Genomic DNA, 25631 nt, shown 5'->3' with positions numbered 1-25631 from the left:
AACCTGGTGACTAGCAGAGGATCTGTTAAGGGAGTTATCACCCATGTTTTCCAAATATGATTTCTCCTACAAGCCGACGATGGGATATGTCTTTCATATTACTCAACGTGAGTAAATGGAAACTGTAAGCAGGGCATTGTATGGTTTAGAAAAGGAACCAAAAGCACCAGGCAGCCCCCCTCTGTGGGTTTGTCCTTTGAGGAGCTACCTGCCAAGCCACAGGAGCAGAAACAGCCAAATGGCTCCCGGTACCTCCATGACATCTCCTGAATCCCTTTGACCTGATGAAGGGCAAGGGACGACTTTGCTGGTGTCCCTATCAGGCTGCTGCAACATTTTCACCAGGTTCCAGGTAACCTGCAACTCCCAGCATGGATCTTTGAAGCTCCCCAGTCTCTGCTGTGTTCAGGTTGCTTTGTGCAACTGAGATGAGGAGGTGGCAAGGTCAAAAAAAATCCTCAGGTAAGAGATGTTCTTAGTATTGCTTCTTCATGCATGTATATTTTGATTCATCACTCATTTTTAAACAACATTTAAATGAGTGTGAATAAATTCCCTTTGCAAATGGGAATGCTCCAAACATGTAGGACTGTATGCTCCATTAACTTTCAATGAAGTAAAGGCTCGTGAGTGCCAATGTTATTTTTGAAAACAAGATCTAAGGTGCTTAGATCTTAGAAAGCCTTATGCACAGCTTTTAATTACATACTTGAATCATTAAAACACATGCAAAAATAACACTTTAAATGTATATAAACATCTACTTAGTGCACACACACATCCACATGTATTTAATTTTAAGGTGGATTTCGTATACTATTTCCTTCCTTTATTCGTGACTAGAACCGAGCTAAGACACTGAATTGGAATTTCCTTGTTTTCATCTTCTTGTAACTTTCTTCTTAGTATAAATTCTACTGTTTTCTCACACCTCAAAGTTACAACAGTACTTATCATAAGTAGGAAAAATTACATGCCTTCAGCTATCATCTAGAATTATCCAAGCATTTTTAGAACATTACACTGAAAAACTGTTTTTCTAAAACATTTCCTTTTAAAATTAGGGCCTTCCCCCCCCCCCCCAGGAAGAGATCTGCTGAGAAAACTGTGCTGTTTTAACACCCAGATATGTGGATCTACACTCAGTAACCACATGGATTTTAAAGGAACTGCTTGGAGTGGTAGGCTTATGCACACAGTGCCTGGGACACACTGTTGATTGCAGTTTTCCCAACTCTCAGCATTTAGTAGAGATGTAATTTTGGTGTTTCCTCACCACTTGCACTGTACTTTTGTAGAAAAAAATACCAATAATTCTTAATTCTTAATACTACTTTTAAAGATAATAGATCTTAAAGTTTGTGAAGCAAAAAGATTTTCTGTTCAGTGTTTGCCTAACACCAACAGTGCTACAATTCAGGTCAAAAGCTAAGCCTTTATTTTGCAATTACACTACAAGTAAGATACAAGATACAAGACTAAGATACACCTGAAAATTGAGAGGCAGGTATTTGAATACCAAAGAAAAATGGGATTTTTCCCCAAGACACTCAATTCTTTATATCATTTGATGTCTTCTCCTGTATCAAAGAGGTTAATAAGTTACACCAGTGACATATACTCAGATATTACACCTACACGTATATTAGACAATTACCATGCCAAGAGAATATTTTGCTTTCGTTTTTACTTCTGGCCCTGTGCTTGTTCCTGGAGACTGTACTGATTCAAAAGCCAGTGACCTTGGCTAATTTGTGAAGGACAATTAACACTCAAGCAAGAGTGTTCCAAAATCCCTCTCCTGCTAACTTGCCAAAAGAAAGGCCAAATCCATAAAATGCACATTAAGGCTGGAGAGAAGGGGAGAGAGAAAGAGAGAGAGGAAGAGAGTGCCGACTTCAATCCTGGGAAAGGAGTGAAAACCAAGAGAAACATAAGCAGAAATAAAATACACTGAGTGTCTAAGTAGTGAAGTGGTTTTTTGAACCCTTGGCAACCTTATGTGGGAATCCAGGAATCAAAGAATATAGGAAAAAATAATAGCTCCCTATTTGTGGTTGCTTAAATAATAAAAAAAACTCCATATATGCAACAGAAAAGAGCATGTTTGAATATGAAAAATAAATTACTATTCAGCATATGATCAATGTATTCAAAGTATTAGGGGCCTAAGCATTTTCTCACTGTTTCAGCTGCAGCAAAACACAAATGGATCTTCAGAGAGAAAAGAAGGTTACCCAAATCCACTTCTATTTCTTCTAGGACTTCAGTGCAGTGAGACGAAGAATTATTCAACAGAGCCACAGCCTGGCCCCCACTTTCCCAATACTAAACGCCTTTGGAAGCCTGATCTTTAACTTTGCTGTCTTCATGTTTGCTAAAATCATTCCACGTACTGTTTTGCCTTAACTGCTCAATTGGAAGTTGCTGGTTAAACTGAACTACCTTACAAAGTATCTAACCACACACATACATATCCTGTACTTGACAAGGTCTTCAAGATCATCTCACTGTTCACGAGGTCAAACTCAAAAGTTTCAGTGGGGGGTGAGGGCAAAGGAGAGGGACAACATTCTTTGCAGAAGGAGGACAACAATTTGAATCATGACTTGGAAGACATTCATTTCAAGGCCTGTTATTACAAACAAATCTCCCTGGATGACAAATCCTCCTCCTATAACCTGTGAAAAGCACACCCACTTTGGGAGTATATAGATACTCTGAGACTGGTTATAGCTACCCACATATTATCATCATATATTTCAGTAGTTTAGAAACAAATGAGGATTTCAAATTACACTTTTTTTGTTTTTTTGACAGGTGTTAGTAGTAGTGAGCTGGAGATAGACCTTGAAGAGCAGACACTTCAATGGAGAAGGCTGCTGTGAAGAGTGACCTACCTTTACCTTCCTTTCTCCTTTTCATTGTTCTCCGAATGAGCAAAATTATTAAGATCAGCACATTACAAAATGCAAAGCAGAAAATCCATTCATCCAGCGCTCCCATACAGAAACTGAGACCCGTGGGTTTCAGTGTACTCCCCAAAGGAAAGTGAAGACAAGCTTTTCAATCTGTAGGCCGTAAAGGGCAGCACAGAGTGAAATGACTTTCCCCAAACTGTGCAACTGTCATAAATGGAAGCAGAATCCATATCCCTTTACCACACTTTATTCCTTCATCCTCACCCAAACAAGCGAGCTAGCTGAAATGCAATGGAGAGGAGCTTGCAGAGGCCACTATTCCTCATTAAGTTGTCCCCTTATAATTGTCCATTGAATTTGGTACCCAACCAAATTGCTGCAGCAATTGGAAGGGTAAGAAATCAACTGCAGTTTAGGGTGTTGATAGAAATAAAGTAAAACAGCAAAGATGTCATGACTTATCTTTAAGGCTTCCTAGACTGAATTGCAAAATAGCTAGGACTTCAGTAAAAACTTGTCTCCAATGACTCATCATGTACGATAGCTTTATTACCTTGAAGAAAAAAGCCACCAAAAAGCTTTCTCACAAATCTCAAATCATAATGTTCATAACCCTGCTGAATACCAGTTCTGATCTGCAGCAGTGTTCAAATCATGCATGTCAGAACAAGAAGAATGGAGGATCAGCAGAATGAAACATTTTCCAGAAAAAGGGTGTGAAAGTATAAGCAACCTTACTTGGTTTGTTCATACAGCATGTCTGTCTCCTGTTTTCTCTCTTTGGTAGGCTATCTGTAGAGCTTGAAATTCTTCTTTAAGCATGGTTGAACTGCTACTTGATTTTCTTCACACCATTCTTGGGAATTACCTGGATGTTGTAAGAGAAAAACAAACCAAGATTTTCTATGTAATCCCAGCATGGAAAAACTACAGCAAGGTTAATATTTTTTTCATTTGAACACCTGGACTATTTATAATTCCCAATTTATAATTCAATCTTATGACAACAATTGCAGAAATAGTGACTGAAATTAAAATTATTCTGAATCTTTGCTTATTGTTCAAACTTTGTGTGGTCAAGCAGAAAATAAAGTGTGTGTTAATTTTAGTGTACAGTACACAAGGTGAGGGTAATATCTTAAGACTGCATGCATATGAGCTTGTATCTGTCATAATATAACTACAGACAGTGCCATTGCCTTCCCTTCCAAGGAGTTGGTGGTATCACTAATCCATACAGTAACAAATGTGTGCCTAAACTTATTTTTTTAATCTCTAAGCCTTATCCATGTTTTTCTATGAAATACTTCCTCATTTCAGTCTCTAGTTTTTGTGCTCTAAAGGGCTGAAGGAGTTGATGAAGAGCTTGTTCAAGTTAATAAACCAGTTGGCTAGCACAATTTAAGACCAAAGTCCTGCAGCCTTACGCAGCGTCTTCAAAAGCGTAACCCACTTGCAAGGACAAGAGCAGTCACAAAGCAGAAACCTAGCTCAAAATAGGTATGCAAATGCTGGCTGTACTGGATAACTAAGCCACCTGCTAGAGAGTCATTTACATCTACTTACGCAGAACAGGGTTTACTGTAATACAGACTGCTTTTTTAAAATGTCTCATATGATCTAGGCAGGACAAACCTCATTTTTTTATTGCAAAAGGTCAAATTTTGCAATCCACACCACAATGCAGTAGCAAGAATTTTGAACAGCTAGAAGTGACAGCATTGAGAGATACTGCGTTCACATAATCCCATGAGCCTCCAAAACACATGCCAAGATCACTTTAGAGGAAGATGAGTTATCTAATGAGCTGGTACGAGGGAGTGCAGCTCTCCCTGCACTAACAAGTTGAATACCAGAGCATGAAGCAGGCACTCTAGGTGAACAAACTTGCTACAGAATTTGAATCAGAAAGCTTTATCAAAGTGAAGATGTTTTTCTTCCTGGCAAAGACAGTAGACACCATTCAGGAGTGCCAAGCCTGGCAGTTTCTATAATGAATACATCTGCCTGTCTGTGATCACCCCTCCAAGACCTGAATCTACATGCTGTCAACAAACAGCTGTACCACAGAACGTGTTTGATCAAACCAAAGTATTTTCACTATGCATGATTGTGTCTGGCTCTGAATCTTTTCCAGCACTGGTTCACACCAGCCTTGGAGTAAACCCATTTAAAACAGTGGAGCTTCAGCAGCATAAAGCTGCCATCTCTCCAAAAGAGAAGTCACTGTCAGTCGCTATTGAAACCAACAAAAATCTGTACCTGCTACTGAAGTGAAGCCAATGCCTTCGCTTTTGAATCTTCAATCAGATGATCAGAAAATTACAGAAGTGGCTAGACAGCTAGGGCAGAAACAGGCTGGGCATCAACAGCTTCAGAGCAAGTACCCCTTTATATAAAAATTTTCCATAAAACTAACTTTAATAAACTTTCATTGGAGATCACCTGATGTACTAATCTATAGAAATTATAGAAATATCTCAGCAGGAACTGATTTTAGATGATGTCTGATGAGGTGGAGGAGGGCTATGAGAAGGATCCTGGACACGACCAGAGCTATTTGACACTTTGCACTTCACTTCTGACTAGAGATTTATGATGAGAACACTGCTACAAATTTCAGCATCAGTGCAGTGAAAGTATACGGAAATAACAACAGTAAGTGCTAAGAAAAAAATAAATGGAGGTATTTCAAACAATCCTTATTTCTGTAGGCGTACTCATTAGGTGGTTCAAACATTTACATGGACTGTTTACATACCAGTATTGTTTTCCTTCTCTATCAGTGCTTTTTCTGCAGCATAGATATACCTGTAGGAAACCTGTTCAGCACATAAAACCTAAAGGTGGAACATATGCATCTGATAAACAGCCTGTTACAAGCTTATTGTGTTTCAGGATTGTTCCACTTCAGTTTACGATTTGTTTTATGTTCCTTTGAAACTGTTTTGGTAAAACTGTGACTAATTTAATGCACATTTTATTAAAATTGTTTGCAGTAGGATATGACAAAAATATGAAGTACAGGCAACATTGAAGTGCCGAGCTGCCTATGGTGTTTAGGCAACCAAAAATAAAGCATGTTGAGCTATGAATTCCACAAGTTTCCTGATTTCCTGGCCCCAGTCATCCTGTCTCAGATTCATGTTAGAGTGAAAGGTCTTTTATACAATTCAGCCTTTTCTCAGACAATATGATAGGTATATCAAATTATTTCCATGCAGCCACTGTGTTCAAACAATAAAATTCTCAGTCCAACTCATTTTGTAAATATGCCATAGCTGTTCAAGGGCTCTCTGAGCTCATGTGATTGGATTGATGGCCCTCAATGGTCAAAAGAAGGGAAAATTATCCTGTGGGATTTTTCCATCTGGTTTACATTGCAGTTCAAACTCTATGGATCAAAGGAAAAGCATTTTCTCTTTCACTGTGTTATCTAACATGAGCCAAAGTATTTCTGGGTCTGTTCAGTGGAAAAGCAAGAGAGCACCACTTCATGGAAACTACTCTTATTTTATTAGTTTTCAGTCACTTTTTAAAGCCATAATGCATAGTAATAGATAGGGGCACCAGCCATAAGACTCTAGGACAGGGAGCTGAATACTGAAATCGTTGCTCAGTTTTTATTTTGTCCTTGAGAAAAAGCTGTGACACCCATTCCTAAAAAGCTAATCGGATGCTTGCAAGTTTAGATGAAACAAAAGCAAGTTTGGGCTTTTCACATTTACAAATCAATAACAGAGTTACCCTGTTCTATTTTAAGTTGTAAGGCTGCCCAGTCTTCAGCACTCAAGCTGAAGTGCAGCAGTCTAGAAGAACCAGTTTAGTTAGCCATGCAGATCTTTGACTTGAAGTTTCTGAAGGCAAACATGCTCTGCTATCTCTCCCTTTTAAATCACTTTCTTCTAGTGTTTCTTAGTTATACCAACAGCCCATCTTAGTCACACGTTCTGGTGCTCAGTTCTCATGAGCCAGCACCTAACCAGACTGCCTAGTTAACTGATAGGATTTTTCTATTTGGGGATAAAAATATAAAAAACTTTTTAAAAGACAGAAACCAAAGAAAAGACAATGTGCAGGGAACATGGATTCTTTTACATCCTGAACTTTTCAGAAATACAAGTAATGGAAGAAGTTTTGAATACAGACATCACAAATCAAGGGAGCAACATGAAACTGCACCAAGGGAGGTCCAGACTGGATATTAGGAAAATTTTCTTCACCATGAGGGTGGACAAACACAGACAGGTTTCCTAGGGCGATGGTTGATGCCCCGTGAGTCTCAGCATTCAAGAAGTATTTGGATAATACCCTTAAAGCATGCTTTAACTTTTGGTTAGCCCTGAAGAGTTCAGGCAGTTGGTTTAGATGATCTTTGAAGGTCACTTCCAACTGAACTATTCTAATCTCTTCCTGTCAGGGTACAGACATATAAAAAATATCTATATTTTTGTATTTTTTTTTCTGTATCTTAGACATCCAAGACTTTGAGATATAACTTCACAAGTAACCTATATCAAATTATAGTACAGAAAAACAAAGGATACCAGCTGTACAGTCAAACACTTCGTTCTCAACCACTTATGAAGTATTTTAGTCCTTTTAGTCATGTCAGTATTTTAATGGAGACCAGATATCCAAAAGTTCTTTAAAACTTTCTGGATTTAAACTTAGAATCACAGAATTGAAGGGGTTGGAAGGGACCTCAAGATATCATTGGGTCCAACCCCCCTGCCAAAGCAGGTTCCTTAGAGGAGACTGCCCAGGTAGACGTCCAGACGGGCCTTGAATATCTCCAGAGAAGACTCCACAACCTCCTTGGGCAGCCTGTTCCAGTGCTCCGTCACCTACACTGTGAAGAAGTTCTTTCGCATGTTGGTGCGGAACTTCCTGTGCTCTATCTTGTGGCCATTACCCCTTGTCCTGTTCCCACAAACCACTGAAAAGAGGTTGGCCAAATCCCTCTGTCTCCCACACCTCAAGTATTTATACACATTGATGAGATCCCCTCTCAGTCTTCTTTTCTCCAGGCTGAACAGACTCAGGTCCCTCAGCCTTTCCTCATAGGGAAGATGCTCCAGGCCCCGTATCATCTTTGTGGCCCTCCGCTGGACTCTTCCCAGGAGATCCCTGTCTTTTTTGTACCAGGGAGCCCAAAACTGGACACAGTACTCCAGGTGAGGCCTGACCAGGGCGGAGTAGAGAGGGAGGATCACCTCCCTTGACCTGCAGGCCATGCTCCTTTCAATGCATGCCAGGATCCCACTGGCCCTCTTGGCCACGAGGGCACGCTGCTGGCTCATGGTCAACCTGTTGTCCACCAGGACCCCCAGGTCCTTCTCCCCAGAGCTCCTCTCCAGCAGGTCGTCCCCCAGCCTGTACTGATATGTCCGGTTGTTCCTTCCCAGGTGCAGGACTCTACACTTGCTCTTATTAAACCTCATTTGGTTTCTTCCTGCCCATCTTTCCAGCCGGTCCAGGCTTGCTGAATGGCAGCACAGACTCCTGGTGTGTCAGCCACTCCTCCCAGAAGAAACATTAAGATTAATCAGACATACACAGAATATACCCATCACACCACATCAGATTTTTCTGGGAAGGCCGTCAGACAGCAAGTAGCACAGGCAGCTCAATGAGCCTGTTCTACAAAGCCTGTGAACAGACCAGCCTTGCAGAAAGCAAGGAGCACAAGTGGGAGCAAGCACAGGCATGCAGTTTGTCCAGTTATTGGGAAAAAAACCACTCTTCTGGCTGTAGGAAAATCAGGTATTTTAAATTAGTCTGCAAAAATGAAAAGAATACACCCAAGACCAGTCCAAAGTGCACACATTCTGAATAAAAGAATATTCATCCATGGAAAGGAAAAATTATCTGAGTTCAAGAGGTAGATAAATCTACTGACTGGAATATTATGTTGGACTCAGATGAGACGATTACTACAAACGGGACATGACTATACTGATTAACGTGACATCTGAATCTCAACTGATTTACGTGACATCTGACTAAAGAATTTGAAGAGAAAGTTGAGTCATGGGGAATAAAAATGGGTAAACCTTAAGGTGAACACAGGGCAGATTATTCCCTATAACGAGAAAGCAAAATCTTAGGAAAAAGTTTGCAATTGCCTGAGGAAATGGAATACCAAGTTTCAGAGCATTTATTAACTTTAAAGACTTTACAGTGTAAAGGACATTAAAACCTTAAAAATGCAAAGTGCATCTATAGAGAGAAAGAAGAAAGTACAAATCTGCATGAAAGCTGATTTGCTGTATTGTGGGGAGCCACCAAGAGGCAAAGGCCACCTCCTTCCCTATCCCCCTTTGGGGCTGGGATGAATGCTGTCCTCCCAGGCATTGGTTCAGCTGTGCAGGTCAATCTGCCCAGCTTGATCATCTCCCACAGCATTGCTTGCTGTTGCAGTGGGTTGATTTGGTGTTGAATCAGTTCATTGTTTGGGTTCCTGCCTTGGCTAGCCACATAGCAGCCATTTACCATTCCTGGGCTGAGAGAGGGCTGCCTGGTATTGTGGCAGCCTGTGGATAGACTAAGTTCGACATGATGTAAAACTCAGCATGAGCAAGAGTACGCCAACGTAAGAAACAAACCTCCTGCAAGTAAAGAAGTACCATGGATGCTCCATCACCTTTTTTTTTTTTTTTTAAATGTTAGAAAAGTTAACAAAATCAAAACTGTTAAAACCACATGAAGTAAGAGGCAGAATGAAAAGAGTCTGAATGCAAACACAAATACATGCAAGCAAATGTTAGAACCATGGTACAAATTTGGCCTGGTTGTACTTGTTGTTATTAACTCTGGGTAGTAGCTCTGCATTCCTCTTGTCACTATCCAGATCTCCTTAAAGAATACAATACATGATCTCATGTATAACCTCTGTATTTGGTACCTGCAGCAAACTAGCTGAGGGTAATGACAGCAGCTGGATCACAATTTGATTATGTTTTGCAACAGCTGTGATTTGAATGACATTACTTCATAACCAGGCAATTACAACTAAGTTGTTGTATTGAAAATGGCTAATCTGACATTTTAGAAACTTAAGTTTGTGTAGATAGGGAGAACTAACTTGGAGGGCAATACAGCTTAGACTATCACCTGTTAAAATTTGTGTAATAAAAATCTTAGAAATAGGCCACCAATGCTAGAGTAAGAGTTTTCTAAAGTAAGAGTTTTAAAAATTCTTACAAATACAATGAGAAGGTGAGACAAAGAAAAACATGCAGGCATAGGTTTGTGCACATATATAGTATCAAAACCATAGTCCTAGTCCCAGAGTCATCTGTCTCTAGCGAAGCTGCTTATGTGAGTTGATTGCTATGGTCCTGAATACAATCCAGAGCTCAGTATCTTAACTCTTGCATGGCAATGGATTTTAGCTTCCTAAAGATACTGAGTAAATTGAAGCAGCTTTCCAAAAAAACTAAACAAGGACTTGAGCCAGAAAATTGTTGCAGGAAAAAAACACCACACTTAATACAGATGAGACTGAGGGGGAAGTCAGTGTGGCATCGAAGGCTTCATGAGAGTAACAAAGCCAGCATTTAAACTCTGTGCATCACTGACAGGAGCAGAGGAACATAATAATACGGCCTCAGGTTTCAAGTCCCTAAGCATACACATATTACATGTTAAAAAAAAGAGCATTTCACTAGCAACAACAGCATGAGCTAATTTCTAAAGCAACTCCATAAACCGCAACTGAGATGTAGTGTGAGCCAAAGGAGAAAGAAAATATATCTGGGAATGGCAGTGAATGAAGCTAAAACTAAGAAAGTTTAACACGCTGCTTTAGTATTGTTTCCCAGTAGGACACAATCAAGATCACCTTGGTGTGTGATGTTTCATTCAGGTCTAGAAAGAATAGGATATGGTCAGAGAGGAAAATGGAGTTCTTTGCAAACTGCAGGATTAGAGGATTTAGAATAATTCATAATGCATTTAATGTAACCTCTGCTGCTTATGGAACAGCTAGAAATAGATTAAAGTTTAATGTATTCATTTGTCATGCATGCAATTAAAACAAATTCTTTTGCTGATTGTGAATTGTTTATAGAGACTAATAATTACCTGATATATCAGTTTGAGAAATGCCAGCAACTACATAGTCTGTCTCTTGGCTAGATACACAAGCATAATTTAGTGTCGGAAAGAATGGCTTAGGAAGCTTTATTCTCTTGGAGAAAAGTTGGCAGTATATGGTGAAGCAGGAGATTAAAAAGGTTTAGACATTTTAGACATGTAAACTTTCCTTGTGAGGGCAGTTTACATTGCCTGATATGTCCTTTTATAAAACATTAGCCTTATTGGCTAGAAGCCCAATTCTCTGGTCACATCTACAAACAGGATTCATGAACAGCCCTCCAACGAGCACAGGATCAGATACAGGAAGAGAAGCAGTTCCTGTGGCTGCCATGTTACCAGCCAGATGGGCTTACATACACTCATCTGTGCAAGCACATGGATTTACCACAGGTGAGCAAACCAAAGCAGCTCAACCTGCGAGGCCATGCTTGTGACTGAGAAGAAAATGATACTTTTTTATTCCAATCTGGAGGAGAAAGCAGAAGGACCCATTCTCTGATTTGACTGCTGCTGTGCAGGAGAGCTGTCACTGTCACAGAACAGGTCTCAGTGAGAAGCATCCATACAACTTACCCTACAAGAGCAAGCTGGCAGTCTGGTCTCCCCAGGTGACAGAGCAGATGCTCTCCGTCAGCCCAGGACCAGCTCCTCTGTTTCACTCCACCAGCTCTAGAGGTGACCTAGGAGCAAGGTCTCCTCCCTTAGAAAAATGTTGGCTGCAACCACCATCTTTTGTCTTCCATGTGTTCCCTGGATTATCCCACCTGGGTACAGCAAAACACCACACTTGAGCAAGGTCCTGTTTCACAACTTCAGAGAAGGGGTTGGCCACCATGAGCTCAACATTTCCACCCCAGAGAAGTGCTGAGGGAATCCCTTCCTCTACCAGCCGTGGGACCTGGCAGCACATAAGAGTTGAAGCGGCCCCAGCACTGAGGTAATTTCAAACACTCTGAGCAAGAGACAAGGCCACTTTTGTGAATTGTTAGAAGCCTGGTATGGGCGGAAGTTTGTAATTTTTGCCTGTCCTGACTGCCGAGCACAGTGAGGCAATAGATCTCCTCACAAGGTCAGGCACACCCCCAGAGAGCATGGAGCAGGCCTGGCGCCAGCACCATTCGGTGTGTACCCGTGCAGGCCAGATGCCTGTGTTGTATGGCCCACAGTCATAAGGACATGAGGCCCAATGACTGCAGACCATAATTCCAGATCTCAGCTCACAATTAGGTTTTGTTTTCAGAAGACATGCAAGGTGTTTGTGGCAATTTTCTCATGTCTCTTGAGGACAAAACCTTTTTCCCCCAAGAGATCTGTTGATCAAGCCAAAATACCTAATTTGGCCGTCATCCTTAAGATAACTTTTAGCTTGTTGAAGCAAAGGATTTTTTTTCTTTTGGGAAAGAAATCAATAGAAACAGTTAAGCTCAGCCACATGTATCTACATTAGTAATATATTTTTACTACATCATTGGAACCTGGTGGATTAGAAAGCCTGCTGTATAAATTACACTTTGCAATTCTTTGCCAGAGACTCAGGGGGAGACTAATTTTAAGTAATCATCATCCAATCTCATCCTTTTGGCTGTACTAATTTTCAAGGGATAAATTTACCACAGCACTCAGGGTTCTAGTTTCTAGGTTTACTTTAAAAAAAACAAAAAGCACAGAGAACTGTATGATTACATAATGCAGAAACACTTTCGACTCATTACTATTATTAAAAAGCAAATAAAAACCTCAAGTTTAACACGCCCAGAGTTGTTGCTCTGGGAAAGGGCTTGGTAAAGCCATGCAAGAAAAGCCCCTTTGGGCCTTGGAGCTTGACTCAGAAGCCATGAGATTTTCTACCAATGTAAACTAACACCTGGTGCAGCACTCCAGTACCTGCCCTTCGTACTGTGGATGCAGGCAAGACTGGCAGCGAGTTCAGAATCCCTTCAGTGAAACCACATCAGGGAACGAGCCCACGAGCAACCCTGAGGTCAATAAAGCACGTAGAGGTGCCCCAGGATGGTCCTTTCATTCCAATGGATGGTTGTGAATCGTGGCCCTGCTGAAAGCTTTGCTAGTGGTTTCATCTGCTAACATCAGGAGAAGAGGAAGAGATTTACACACACCTGCATGGGGAGTTTTTAATCCCTTTTTCCCCCCACAAGACAGACTCTTAACTCACTCAGCAGGATATGCTGTTTGTCTGGATGCTTTGGCTGTACAGTTTTCCACGTGAACACCCTGTGTATACAATTTGTACTGTTTTAGCTGTACTTGTTACCAGGATGAGACACGCAGACAAAAGAGCAGAGGTGAGCCCATATGTTAACTAGTTTTTTTTACTCACCTCTGCTTTTAACATGACCTTGGAGAACATCCCTTTTTTTCTTCCATATTATATATACACAGTCATGCACATCTGTGGTGTTTTGGCTATTTTCCCCTTTTTACTCTCAAGAACTGCTTTGTTATTTTTGTTTTAAGGTCTATCAGTTTTCAAGAAGCTGTTACTTTTTGAATTTGTCCCCCAGCTCACAAAAATGAAAAGAAAAAATCATCTGCATTGATCTCGTTATCTTCTGGCCACAAGAGAGATCTGTTCTGCCACAAGAAGCCATTTTCAGATCCTCCATAATGAGGAAAGGTTAGGAAGGCTCTGCATTGTCTGAAAAAGAATACTTCTGAGCTGGAAGAAAGTCTGAATTGCAAACTGAAATCCTTTCAGACACGATACGCTCGGTGAGTGGTGTTATAGCTTGAAAGTGATTATTTCATCAACAGTTTTCAACTAAAATCATTACCACCACATAAAACATACCTTTTTTTCTTTTGTTTTTGTCATTGGGAAAACAAGAACTAACAGGTGGGCTGACTTAAATCATATACCTCTGATTTTTATTTATTTATTTATTTTTAAATCAAACTAGCCTGTTATTTTGAGGTTTGGGGAGCTGTATTTAAGACATTCATTCCCATTTTACTCCAATGTATTTCATACAACTGCTGGTTTATATTTCCCAGGAAACATTGGGGTTTCTTCTGTGGTCAGACCAATGCTGTGTTTCATGGGAGTCTTGATCATTAGTAAGCACAACAAGTGCAGGTCTGCCAGAGAGCAATGCTTATACAGACCTGAACTGTGGGACTGCCAGCCTACCAATTCCATGAGGCACTGCAACAGCAGAGTGGATGTAGGCTCATTTTGACCTGAGCTAGAAACAACATACTTCAACTCTGTACAACATCCTATTCCAAGATATTTTGATCATCACCATAAATATGAATCTGAATTAATGCTTTCCTTCACTTTGCATTCTGTGAAATAGAATTTCGTGCTTTTCATCTTAAGTGGATATTTTTACTTCTGAAATAAGAGGCCGCTACTCCATGAGATCTGCTAAGAGCAGCTCCTTTCTCCCTACTCAGCCTTGTGGCTGAATGACAGACTCAGTGTGCAGCTGGGAGGCTGCTCTCCAGAGCAGCTGGACACACTGGTGTGTGTAATTCAAACAAGCAGGCAAATAATGAACCTTTCTTAGTACACTTCTTTCAACATGCTTCTAATCCCTACAGTCACATCACACAGCAAACTTTAGCAACATCACATTTACAAGTGGAAATAGATCAAATTTTAAGGAAAGATGAAAAAACACAGCCAAAAGGTACAAAAAGCAGTAACTGTAAACCAGTTGCATCAGTAAAAAGCTGCATTCCCTCTTCTGGGAGAAGTGGAGCTTTCTACTGAGGCTAAAAGCAAGTTCTTTGTGGAGCAGATGAGAGGTGACACAGTTAGGAGTAATGACTCCCATGTCCTCAATATTGAGGAGGAGCCACCCAAGCAACTAGGTGGCACGCACTTAATTCCTCTGGGAAAAAGCCTGCTGAGAAAGGCATTGTACAATAATCACTAAAGGGCAGGGATGTTAAGGGCTCAGTGAACAACAGCAAAACTCATCCCACCAGAGAGTTAATCCCGTTATTTAGGCCTTCATGAACCAGAAGACTAAGTTTGGTCTCAACTCTCCAGTGGCAGCAGAACGAAAGCACAGAGCACTAATACAGCTGACCCTCTCCATATGACTAGCCAGCAAAAGGGAATTTTTGTGTCACAAGTTTGAAATCAACAGAATTTCAAGGATTGTTAGGACCGGTCATATAGAGATGTTTCTTCCCTCCCTTTGCTTTAGTTTCAACACAAAGCAAGCACAGAAGCTTCCTGCCTGAAAACAGTAACAAGTACACAACATGCAAGGGCCTGGCTAGGAAAACAAAATAATTAATCACTTGGGTTAGAAAACAGATTGGTGATCTGACCAGCCATAACAGCAGAAAATGAATGCTTTCTGACCTATTTCCTTTTGGGGAATCATGAGCAAGGACAACCCACAAAGGTGTCCAATGATTTCTGGGGAAGAGCAGTAATAAAACTCCACAAACAAACATGATACAGGCTTTTCTCATCAACTGAAAAAATGAGACGAAGGTGGATATTCATATGAACCAACTGTTGATACTTACCATAAGTCTTTGAAGTTCTCTGTGTAATAGAGGGAGAGACATACACACTTCCCTAGGGTCAGTCCGTATATCTAAATTACACTCCTGCTATAAATCATCTTCTGAATAGAGGAAGCATCTCTGTGTCTCTCCATTAACAATGTTAAAGAGTCTGGTTCTTGACTTAGGAGCATAATCAGTGCCAGAAGTTTGGTGTTGTTAGTACCGTGAGGTTGTCTTTTCTCTTTGTAGTGTCATAGCTGTACAGCTGACTGTTCTCTGATCTTTTCTAACAGTTCCTGCCTGCTTCCAAAACAGAGGAATCACTTCACAGCTAGTTTGGGATGAGATAACAATATGCTAATACTAGATACAGAATCATAAACTTTGGAAGAGATCTCCAAGGTCATCTGGTCCAACTGCCCCCCTACCACCAATGTCACCCACTAAACCATGTCCCTAAGCACCACATCCAACCTTTCCTTGAACACCCCCAGGGAAGGGTGACTCCACCACCTCCCTGGGCAACCCGTCCCAATGCCTGACTGCTCTTTCTGAGAAGAAATGTCTCCTCATTTCCAACCTGAACCTCCCCTGGCACAGCTTGAGGCCATTCCTTCTAGACCTGTCACTAGTTACCTGTGAGTAGAGGCCGGCCCCCAGCTCCCCACACCTTCCTTTCAGGTACCTGTAGACAGCAATGAGGTCTCCCCTGAGCCTCCTCTTCTCCAGACCAAACAACCCCAGTTCCCTCAGCCGCTCCTCACAGGACTTGTGCTCCAGGCCCTTCACCAGCCTTGTAGCCCTGCTCTGGACACGCTCCAGGATATACACATAGAAAACAACAGTTTTATAAAGAAATAAAAACTAAATATCAATAAACATCATAATGTCTTCTTCATGGGAGTCTACTCTCAGAAAACAGCTTATAGGACTACGCAAGCACAGCAGATCACTGAGTGATCTTTGACAGCATTCCCTAGCTGGGATAACGTGTAGCCACCAGGACACAAACACTCAAAATAAAGGTATCAGAATTCATACACACATGCAAACAAAACCATCCCACCTTCTGCTAAAAGATTATCACACTCCACCAGATGGTTGGCTGGATGACAAGAGGTAGCCCATCTCAAAAAAAAGCAAGATATAATAAGAGGAGGCAAGGCTGTAACAGCCTCTCATAGACCACAGGACACAGCAGATGCACTGGTCAAGGTTTTTAGGCTGCACATGCCCTTCTCTATGTCTAAAAAGGCAACTACCAGGCCAAGAGCTTTTGGAAGCAGCCCGAGTTATGAGCGTAACAACTACACATACACAGTCTTACTGCTTGCATGATGCTCCCCGGTTAAAGCGTTCAGCCAAGGACAAACATAATTCAGGCCAGGTGGTTCCCTTGCCACCACACTTGGAGGTGCTACCTGTCCCTGCCTAGGCAGCTGTTAATACAGAAGAATAGTGTGCATTAACTGCCAAGATGGTAGAAAGATGCAAGGTAGTAGGTAATTTTTAAGCCTAAGGCAAAAAAAAAGCCCAACGGAAACATACTCCACAAACCTTTTCTCCTTGGAGCTGCCTTATTCCTAAGGATAAACAAAAGTCCTATTCTGAAAAACACTATGAATGAAAACTGCTGAAGTATTTCTATTGTTAAAGTTTCCTATGTTAGATAAAGAGTTAATCTTTTTTCCTAGTTTTAGCCTACTTAACCCTAAGATATTTAAACATAGAAGAAAAAAATTGTAAAAGGGTCTTTAAACTCTAGGAACATTTTTTCTGCAATGAACTTGGAGTGACTGAGGTTCGTAACAGAAGTTGAGCATGTAATATTTTCCACTGCTTACGGTTCCCTTCTGAACTTCCATTTTGTGGGAATACACTTGGATCATTGCTGACCTGTCTCTGGAAAAGGCTCACTGTGTATTTTGGCTTGGCTTCTTTCCATTTCTACTCCTCTAAGTCTGTTCCCCATTTCAACATCTCTTATTGCCACATTCCCAAACATGTTACACAACCCTAAAGAAGCAATTTATAGGAATATTAGTAATTCAGCTGTGACCAAACAAGCACTTTTCCCTTCTAACAGATCATTGTCTCCTGGGAACCATAGTTATGTGGCTCTTTGCTCACTTGTTTACAGCATTTCTCTGGATTTGATATTTAGACAGGCAAATGACTCAAAGCAGTATAAATCCATGAAAGCTAGTGTTTTGCAGCAGCTTTCAAAGCAAAACCTGGCTGGAAGTATTCTGCGAAGGCTTTTCCAAAAGTGCCTGGAAGAGCCTGGTATGTGAATGCGTATCCTTCCTATAGCCAACCAAATCGTGCCAAGTGCATGTACACAGAGATCCTGCTTTAATGTTCATAGCTTGAGGCAGCACCATCCCAGGAATGTAACCTGTCAGAGTACAGGGCACTTCCATAATGCCAGTAGATGCAAGGATGTACAACTGCTAAAGTTGCCCCAAGACTGGGTTTACTTATATACTGTATGTAGCTCAAAGGCAGCCTCACCAAACATACTGAAATTTCCAGCTATTGCCAGATCTTGCAAGTCTTATCTCCTTGAACTCTGGCTCTAATGGGATATATCCTACAGGTTGCTTGCCAGGTCAAAGATCATAGCTTTCTGTATTTTGCCAGAAAAATAACACTGAGTTCAACGTCAGCTTGTCTGGAAAAAGAGGACCACTATTTTGTGAACTTAAAACCCAAGCCACAATCAAGACTTTTTCATCTGCCTGTCCATAGAACAAAAGCCTTCGATTTTTAGCATGAAGTGGATTGTGTTGACCCTCAGCTTTCCTTCTACCCTGTTTTAAATGTTGCCACTCATGCAGAAGAGCTTTCCAGGTATAATATCTACTTGCCACCGTTTATGGCTTAACACAACAACATGAACTAAAATGACTGACTTCAAATTTATGCGCGCTCATTACAAGCTGCAGCTCATCACCACATTTATTTCTGCTTGGCTGTGCCTCCAGCAGCGATAAAGGTCTTTGGGTAAAAAAAAAAGTTTGTGGCATGAACTAGGGGCAATAACTGCTCAAGACATCTCCATGAATTCCACCTTCAAGTCAACCCAAAGTCTGCCCTACAGCTAATACTGTGCTCTACCATGACTATATTCACCCTCCATCATAGTCAGCATAACTTAACTGTATTTATACTTAACCTAAGTGGAAAACTGTTAAGAGATGCTCAGCCTCTCACAAAGAAAAAAAAATAATCCTACAGACCCTCTGGATTTGGGCCAGGGAACACAACCACAACCATAAACAAAGCAGAAAACTGCTGATGCAGTGGTCACAGGTGACAGCTGCCTGACACCCACCTGAAGGTAAAGCAGGTCTGCTAAAAGCAACCCACCCAACCTTGCCTGTGAGCACACAATGAAGTGGCCGCACAGACACAAAAGGACATTTTTCCACGTGAGGCTAGCCAAGTAACCCAACACAGCCTGCCCTAGCTTCAGCTATAAGCAGATTTCAGGCTTCTCTGCCCCAAAGTAGTGAGCTCTGCAGTCTGCCAGATAATGACACCATATGCCACCACAGTTCTTAATCAGAAAGAGTTAGTCAAACATAGACAAAAATAAAACTCAGTCACTGGTTCCATGCAGTTACCAATAATATCCTCAGCCTGTGAATGTGGGTACAGGCTAACACCCACACACCTGCACCTAAAGCGACAGATATCATCCTCACCATACATCGTTCCCTTTCTGCATCCTACTGATATCACTAATATCGTTTTTGGCTTCAAGTAGTGCCTACCAATAGGACAACACAACCAACATCACTACGGGGACACCTACCTATTGGGTGACCTGCTAAGTACTCCGTACACAGTAACTGTTCCAACCAAACATTTCACACATCACCTTCCCATTTGATAGTAGGTTGTCTCTGGTTATGTGCAGTTGTTCTGTGCATTTAGGTGGAGGATCACCAGGAATGAGCATGTATGGACAGAGCCTGGCACAGTCAGCTCAAGGCAGCTAATCCAGCTCTGAGTAAACAAGAGTTTGTTATCTTGCATTGCACCACGGAATCCATACACTTGGGCTTGTTGGGCCCAGCATTCTTTATTTGGCATCTGAGCATAGATACAAGCTCTTTATCTGCCAACACTTTATAGGCAAAGTGCGAGGATCAAAAGATAAATAAATCTTATTGGTAAAACTGAGGAGCAATGATGAAGCAGCACAGGACAGAGACAGGAACAAGAGGCTGGGGAAAGCAGGAGTGTCATAAGCTGCTCCCCCCAAAGCTGACAAATTGTGTAATACACCCCCAGCTCCTAAATGTCAGCACTAACGAGTGGGCTTTCTTCTGCCTCTGTGCGTTTTCCATTTCTTTCCAGGGCAGAACTGAAGGCTATGTAGGCAGTAACGAGGGAATAAGTAGGCAAACCAACTGACAGGTATTTGTCAAAAATGGACAGAAATTGTCCACATTCTCTACAAGGATTTTGGTTGCTATAGAACCACAAAAACAGCATTTGGCTATAAAGACACTATAAACCACTAACTTTCCACTGTGCAAACTGGGAAGGGGTAAAGGGTTAAACAGGAGAACACAAGGTGAGAGCTAGAACCATAGCAAGTAGGAGCCTTTGGGACAGAAGAAAAATAGGTTTGAGCCCTCCTGTGTGAACTTTCTGGGAAATAATAAAGTTAATGGAAGACTGCCATATCCAGACTCAACGTAGAGATTTAGTGATGGCCTGTGCCAGCGCAGGATGATCTGTTAATTTGCTGACTCCCCTCAGCAACAAATACTTGTATTTCAGCCTGAACATGGGTAAAATGTCTTTAACAGAGGAAGTCCATTATATCCCAACATGCCATAACCTTATGAGGTGTGCCGTGGAGATACCAGGGATGAATTTGGAATTCCAGCTCCCGTTGGAATTCTAACTTGTCAGTACTAAAGCAAAGACCAGGAGAGAGACACTGTGTGATTTTTCTAAAGCACTTCAGAAAGATTAGCCTAGAACATGGCCTTAATAAGACCACCTGCACTGACATTTATCCTTCTAAGGACAGGCCAACACATCCCAGGGCTGGCAGTCCCAAGCCGTAGGAAAGGAGAGGCCTAGACCTGGACAAATGCCTGGTGCCAGGTGGCCATGGCCAGTGGGACCCCACTGGTGCCACCAAGGCCTTGTCTTTTACAAAAGGCCACAACAGCAAGTGGTGCCTGCAGGTGTTATTTCTTCATTATGCTGGTTGCTTTCTTTGCTTTTCTCCTCATGTTTTGGAATGGAAGCAAATTTTAATTAGAAAAGAGAAAATGCTGAAAAACAGGTCAGACTTTTGGTTTTCTCTGTAGTGAGGGTGATGGCACAGCAAGGGTGTTTGCAACTTTTCGTTCTGCTCCAAGACACTTCCCACATAATTAGTCCTCTTGCCACTGTGAAGCTATTCAATATATACCTTCCCTAGCGAACAGTCCCAATCTAACCACAGCAGTCAAGTAGAAAATAGTACTTTGATTGCCCATGCTTACATTTTCCACCCTCAGCAGAGCAGATATTTTATTTCCATTAGATTTTCCAAATACTCCTCTCCCAACCGTGACAGACATAAGAGAGGACAGTTAACTCATACCCTTCCTGAGTCCACCTCATTTCAAAGCCTAGTAATCTTGATTCTCCAGAAAATTTTTCACATCCTCTAGAATGGGGCGGGGAAGCATCAAATGATCATTTCTGTTTATTGCAATATTTATGAGTTTGTGATACTAATACAAGTGAGAATTTCAGGCCAGCATTGCATTAGTTCTTGAGATGATTGACTTAAATGTGACTACTCTGGCTCAATGGTTTCTTTGCTTCCAGCTCAATTTATAGATTTGAGGTTGTTCCCTCTCCTCTCCCCGCCAAAACACTCAATATATTTAAGTAGCAAGTAAGACAAGAAAATTGTTGAAAGAAGTTAAACCTGTGAGTGTTCCCTTTCTACTTTAAGCGCATTGATAGGAGTATGAGAAATGAGAAAGGCAGAAGCTTCCCCAAAAATACTTGGATAATACAAAACCACAACAACAGGCTCTGGCCCTCATATGGCCCCAGGGAAAGAATGCATCTATATTTACTCCTAGAGGGCTCTGAACTCAGATAAGTGAGGATCACTCGGTGGTAGAGTGAGCTCAGTCTCTTCCATGTCAACCTTCCACCATCACTGTCCAGGATCAAGAAAAATATTACACAACTGTGAAAAGACTATAGTATTTTAGCTTGGCTTTGCACTAATTTATGGTCTTTGAGACACCTGCTTTAATCTGGATTTTAACTTCCTCTAATAAAAAATTTTCAACTTGTTGAAATTATCCACACACACAAACACAAAAATTCAGAGTGGACAAGTTGGAGTTATTTATGCCCGTGGAAATATGTCGTAGGTAGGGCCAACTACTAACTGATTCTCTGCCATAAGCTATGTGCGAAAGAAAAGAAACCCAACCATAGCAGTGAGAATTGTTAACATTGTCCTCCAAGAGCAATGTTAGTTAGTCCAAGCCATGCCAGTATAAAGAAGCCAGTAGTTTATTAATAACATCTTATCTACATCATAGTAGTTATATTTTCCTTCATCATTTAAACTACAACAGGTCTACTGCTTGAGGAAAAATAAAATCAAAATCATGGTAATTATCCATAACTATGCAAGCCAGAATTTTATTCTGAAGTGGATAAATAATTACTTGCTTATTTTTTTGGCAAGTTAGAAGTTGGAAAGCACTGTGTCACACCCCAAGGGCACCAGAAACTGGAGAGCTGGAGGGTCAAGAAACACAAAAAGAAAAATTGTTCGGAACTGTAATGTTTAAAGATAACACCAGATAGTACAGTCAACACTATGGGGATTATGAAGCTCACACTGTAGAAAAGCAATAAGATAACCACACATCTTTTTTATTTTAATGCATATCATAAGGGAGAATCTCTCAACTGGACTAGCAGAGCTCCCAAAGAAGCATACTCCCCTTTCTTCTAAAGGATAACTTTCATTTTCCTTCACTTACAGTTGAGTAAGCTCAATTTCACACCAAGCTAAAAGACAAGTAGCTCAAATGTTGTCTGAAGATCACTAGAAGATGTGAGGACTGGAGCTTTTTATAAATGCAACATTCAAAGATGTATTAGTAGCTAAGAATTAACATCCTGTACTATTTGTATTGTTTGCTTGCTATCTCACAACATGACCAGGTTTGCTTAATGGGAAATTAGGACACCACTGATTTCAGCTTAAAGCGCATCCAGACACAGCAAGTTATTGTTTTTTTTTTATCAGCTGTGTCTCAGGGGAGCCATTGAACCAAAGAGGCACTTCTCTCAGAGGGAAAAGAATCAATGGGTGAGAAAGGTAAGAACAGCTATAGTAGGCCAGAGCACAGCTCAATGTCCTCTCTTGGGCAGTGACTAGTAAGAGATGCTGTAGTCACACCATAAGCACACAGCAATGCTCTGCCAGCATGCGCTCCCAGCAATCAGTGGCTTCAGAACTTCCCAAACCAGAAGCCTATGCTTATGTACTCTAGCTGGTAATGACATTTTCTTCCATGAATTTTTGAACCCCGGCAGCATTTTGGTTCCTACAGTGCTCTGCAGCAAAGGCTGCCAGAGCTTAACTATGGACCATGGAAGAAAACTCCTCTGCCTGTTCTGAACTTTTGAACCTTTTATTTCACTGGGCATCACGTAACAGAAGTAGAAAGAGAAGAAAAGAGTGTATGACTGTTCTCTGTCTATCCTTTCTGCTACTTTTTGATAGATCTCTAGCATATTGCTCCCTCCAGGTCATTTCTTTCCTGTACTGAAGAGTTGAATCCACTTAGTCATGCCCAGAGGAGTCACTATCTTTGATCATCACTGCCTTCCTTTTTTGTGTTTTCTGGTTACTCATCCTTTCTGAGTATGGAGGATTCATGATGTGGATGCACCATCGGCTCCTTACAGTGACACAATTGTGTTTTACTGTTTTTCTGCTCTTTTCTTTTTCTAAGAACAGCCAGTATCTGTTGATCTCTTTGACCCTCACTGGGTACTTAGCTGATACTTTCATACAACTGTCCAAAAAAGCTCCAAGATCTTTTGTGATTACTAATAACTACTCCACAGCCCATCATTGTATATGTGAATTTAAGGCTTTTCTCCAAAGCACACTACTTGCTTTTATCAAGTGTCAGATGGCATTTTATCACCTAGTTATAAACTGAGGTCTCCATTTGGAAGATGTTTTTCCTCTGAAGCTTCATTTAATCGTTCTCTATCCCCCTTCTCCAGGCCACCCATGAATAATTTGGGTAGTGCTGGCTCTAGCAGTGATCTCCAGGAGACTCCAATGATCTCCTTCCCTATGAAAATTCATTACATATTCCTACACTTCCACTGAAAGGCAGTGTATAAAGAAAGGCATCTCATGCAGTTTGTTCATGGCATAGCCTGTATGTGCAGATGAGCACACGCTTCCCTTAAACCCCAGGTCACATCTGTCAGCTTTGTGCTGATGTCTTGGACATCATTGAGCACCCCAGATAGCACGAAGTGCCTACTTTTAGGCCAGTGAATCCAACCCTTTGTTTCCTGTTTCTTAAATTACAGACTCATAAGAAAAATCATATTGCTCAGTTGTTTTGTTTCTTTTCAAGTGTTTAGCAAAAGCTGTTTTGGAAATGTAGACAGATTGTATCAGCTTTTCAGACATGCTAGTAACTACTCTAGACAAACAAATCTAATCAGTTTGCAAGGGATGATAACCTTCTGAAAAAAAGCAATGACTACTCTTTCCTTTCCTATCACACCTTTTTTAGGTCTATTTTTTGCTATACTTTATATAGTTTTCCCAATACAGGTATTTATTTGGCCACTAATTCCCAGAGCCTCATGAAAAGCTGTTTTATATACTGAAACCACATTTACTACTTTTTAAATCTGTCAAGTACCAAGGTAATTATCATATAAACTGAAACAGTCCTACTTCTCCACACTAAGTGGCGATGCAAAGACTAACCCAAGGGCTGGCTCAGCATAAACCCATGAATTAATCTGTAATTCACACACCGTTATCAGCCCTTAGCATAAATGAAAGATGTGCGTCTTATTCTTGGTCTATGGCCTTTCTGTGTTTAAAAAGCTATAGCCATACCAGCAACTCCTCCTACAGTAAACAATTAAGAGTTGGCCAAAGAAAAAAAGTGTCTCTCTCCATGTGGTTTGTATCTAGTCCTTAAGCAAAACACACTACAGTAGCAAATTGCTTTCTTGGCCAGCATTTGCACTGGGGCTATACTACTATTGCCACATCAGCAAAAGGCTCTCACTTCTTACTGATATTTCTATGCCAGCAAAATTTTAAAGCGTAGGCTGGGACTATGTTTTAGTACTTTCCCATGGCTGCCCCCAGGGCCACAGCAAAATCTCAGTTCTCCACAGCTCTGTGGCACTGTGCCCAGTTTCAGCCTTCTTTTTGTACCTTCCCCTCTACCTGTGCTTTCAAAGCAAACCAGCCCCAGCAGCTTAAACTGGTCTGCCACTCTGCCCACACTGAATACATGCCACCAACAAGTAGGCAAAAAAACAGTGGGATATGGATCATATATTTGGATTTTCAATGGTGATACAAAGGTGAACGCTTCTCAGGGGGGATTTAGTCCATGAGTCATCATCTTTACAAATCAAAATCTTCCTGTGACAGCAAAGCATGAAGAACATGAAGAATTGCTTGAATGAATTAAGTGTCTTTTACATTAATGAGTAGTCAAAACTAAGGTTAAAAATGTGTCTGAGTATACTATCATGTAAAGCTTTTTCAGAGAAATTGTTGTTTTTGTCCACAATGGAATCCAGATGGAATTCACTCCTTTATAGGTATCTTATTTCTCTGTAACATCAGATGCAAAAATCTCTCTATTCTCTCTTCTGAAGAGATTTATTCATAGCCACTCTTCTGGTAAGATACTTGAATCACATGGTAGTATTTAGACAAGGTCAGTTTCTGGCTAAAGCTAATGTGTTGCTGTAGATTATTCCTATCCTTAGCCAGTATCATATCACACAGATGCATTAGGACACTTTCCTGGACTATGATGTCTTTATACCGACTGG

At 41.0% G+C, this 25631-nt stretch overlaps 1 long non-coding RNA gene across 2 annotated transcripts in view; it reads right to left on the bottom strand.

Moving 5' to 3' along the window:
* Positions 1–25631, bottom strand: part of LOC310894689 — a 55100-nt gene that overhangs the window by 2074 nt on the left and 27395 nt on the right. Inside the window, exons 3-4 of one of the 2 annotated variants that reach the window (XR_014580092.1) lie at positions 3660–3789; positions 18–423 (exon numbers count right to left, since the gene is read on the bottom strand). This is a non-coding gene — a long non-coding RNA (uncharacterized lncRNA). Of the gene's footprint in view, positions 1–17; positions 424–3659; positions 3790–25631 lie in introns of those variants that run through there. The other variant, XR_014580091.1, reaches the window with a different exon arrangement.

The sequence above is a fragment of the Anser anser genome (genome assembly GCF_964211835.1).
Source record: "Anser anser genome assembly, chromosome: 2".
Classification (NCBI taxonomy): domain Eukaryota; kingdom Metazoa; phylum Chordata; class Aves; order Anseriformes; family Anatidae; genus Anser; species Anser anser.
Note: the sequence above shows the minus strand (reverse complement) of the source record. Positions and strands in the feature narration are given on the sequence as shown.